Here is a 3,088-nt window from a genome sequence, read left to right as displayed (position 1 = left end):
CCCAAACTGGACTTTTGAGACCAATCATATTTTGCTTCCGCTTTGGTGAAAAAATGACCTGTGGATTATCATTGTCAGATTTTAATACCCAATTTACATTGCGTACAACTATCCATGTTGCTGCAAACATACTGTCAGACTCTGAAGAAGTTGATCTTCTTTGGTCTACTGCGGGATTGCAACAAATCATCGGCCACAGAGGAACACTTTGTACATGCTTATCATTCAAAGACTGTGCCAACTATCAGAGCAATCTAGATGGAAGACCAATGGATATCAAAACTTGTTTGCGGACGATTTGTCGTTTTCCACACGAGGTGCAGTTTGTTCAACTTTACGCTGACATTCCACATCGTCAACCCAATTGTCGATATCATCCAGTGTCGGGTTGCATTGTTGGAGGTATGTGTTTCCCACGATCGACAGCAGAGGCATTCCTACGCGACGCTGATCATTATATATCTACATTGCAAAGCAACTGGACATTACTAAGGAGAAGTACATGTAGGATTGAATTTGTTGTTTCGCAGGATTCAGTTGCTGACCATATAAATGCTATGGATTTTATTAATTTAACCAATCTAGAAGTACTTTTAGAAACTGTACCTCTGTTGGTGCCTTTTCCTTTGCATATTCTAACATGCATTCGACATTTGGGTTTATGGATTTGCAAGGAACTTAAAGAATTATTGAACGAGTATAAAAAAACAGGAAATGTGCGTGCCACCTGGCAATCCTATCAGTTGGAACTAGCCTCCGAAAAACTTTTGTGGGGAAAGCCACTTTGTGGAAGGAGTACATCTTACTCTATCAATCTAGGACCAGGAGCTCTTGGTCCCAGTAGAAGTTCAACTGACCACTATGGATTTCTATCTTTAGAAGTGTACTCAACCTGTATGCAAAACGAATATAGCATTCCCCCACAAGAAATATGGACAACATCTGAGGTCATATCTAAGATGATAAAACGGTCAGTGGGATTGCACGATCACTTGGATGGCAGCTATGGAGTCATTGGTCGACATTTGGTTGTTGCCTTACTACATGACCTGCACGAAACTGGCAAGGCTGCCAGTTACGTTCTTTTTGAAGATTTCCTACGAGAGATAAAATCTTGCAAGACAACATTTAAGACAGTCGGTGCTGTAACAATTAGATCGCTGGTCAAACTGTTAACAACAAACAGAAGAACAAATTCCCAAATGGTTTTCCCCAGCTTGTACCTGCTCTTGGATAAAAGTAATATATCAGTGGCAGAAGTCATAAAAGCTGGTATTCTTGAACTTGACCTTAAACATTTTCCAGCTGTTACAACATATGACAGGCATGGGAATATGACACTGACTTGGTCATTTAATGATAAATTCTGGACGGTTGTATATGACAAACGTTCTACAGATATCACAGAAAACACACTTGTCACAATATCAGATTTAGTAAGAGGTGAATTGGAAAAACGGGGGCTAATATACCCAAGTAAGATTAAGAAAACCCCAAAGATTCTTCCTTGGTTAACAATGTGCCTTCGAAGGCTCCAGAAAGAAAATATGGATATGGAACAATTAGTAATAACAATGACGTATATCAGCTGTATTGCACTTTTGATGCAGGGCCAATATGTCGAATATGACAGGTTAGCTTTACTGACGATCGACCTACCGGTAGATAAAAACAAACTGATCGCCTTGGAGATTTTGTCAAAGTTGCAATTGGCCAGCTTTAGATTTCGCAATTTGCAGTTAAATCGCTTGCACTTCACCATCCCACATAAACTTGAAATGTTGACAGGTGCAGAACAGAAAAGTACGAAGAAGGGAGAAACAAAGCAATCAGAAGAGGTTACTACCAATGACAATAAAGTCGAAGAACTCCCCCCAAAATACGTCGATCATGACAATGCTGACGATGACCCTATTCTATTTGATAAAGACATCGGACATCGAAGAACTTCCACTTGCTTCCCGATTTCTACATCCTTGAAAGCTCCCTGGTCAGCCCAAGAGTTGGAATTCCTGCATGCTCAAAGGTTGGCAGAAGTTACCATTCGTGAAAAATACGAACGCTTTAAATTACAGTGTTTAAGATCAAATATTCCTTTCCGTACATTTCGGGCTTTTGAAACAAAACTACAAAGACTTTCAAATAAGTAAATATATGCTGCAAGAAGCATAATTTAATTGCATTTACATTTAACAGTTATGTGAGTTATAAGTCATGTTTGATTATAAGCAGGATATTGTTGATTTCGGAATTTCTACATCGGCAATCACTAAAGCAAATAAATTTTGTCTAAGTTTATTTTTGTCTGAGTATTTAATTTGGAAATAAATGTGAAAAAAGTAATCTTTGACTTTTATTTCTTTATCAAACATTTATCAGGGAGTTTGTGAAATTTAGAACATTTTTTTTAACTTCTTAAATAGTTTCCGTCGAGTCTATTTTTTGATAATGTATTGTGTAGAGAATGGAAGTACTTAAGAATAAAAAATTGTTTAGATGGCTAAAAGTTTCTTGTGAATCAACCTAATGAACTAAGAACTTCAATTAAATACTGAGAAAGGGTTTTTTTTCTTCAAGGTCATGATTTCACAAAGTCTCCATTTATGTTGAATAAGAAAATTGAAAATGTTTTGAATTTTTTTTTATCATAGTGTATAATTTATTAATGGTTTAAGTTCGCAGACAGATCTTTGTCCGCAAACATAGCGTACTAAATAAATCACGCACAAAAAAGTATGAATGAACTATTTCACTTCTTTTTGAACTGTTTTATAATTTAAAACGGCAAGATAATCTTTTACCATAACTTGCAATTACAGGACAAAGTAAACTCTAATATTTGGCATTTGCAAATGCTTACTCGAACGTTGAGCTTATGGATTGATGATACACAAGCCGTGTTAACTAGTCTTTCCCATCACTCAGAGCGCCTGCTAACGTTAACACAGAAAGCACAGTCATTGTTTCCTTGTCACTCCTTCAGTGCAGACGGTGATTTTCTTAGGAGAGGTAAGCAATTCATTAATTGAAAGTAATCAGTATACCTAATGATAAAGAATGTTTAGAATGCAAAACCCTAACCCTAACC

The sequence above is a fragment of the Magallana gigas genome, unplaced genomic scaffold (genome assembly GCF_963853765.1).
Source record: "Magallana gigas unplaced genomic scaffold, xbMagGiga1.1 SCAFFOLD_32, whole genome shotgun sequence".
In the NCBI taxonomy this organism is placed as follows: Eukaryota; Metazoa; Mollusca; class Bivalvia; order Ostreida; family Ostreidae; genus Magallana; species Magallana gigas.
This window is presented reverse-complemented; position numbering follows the sequence as displayed.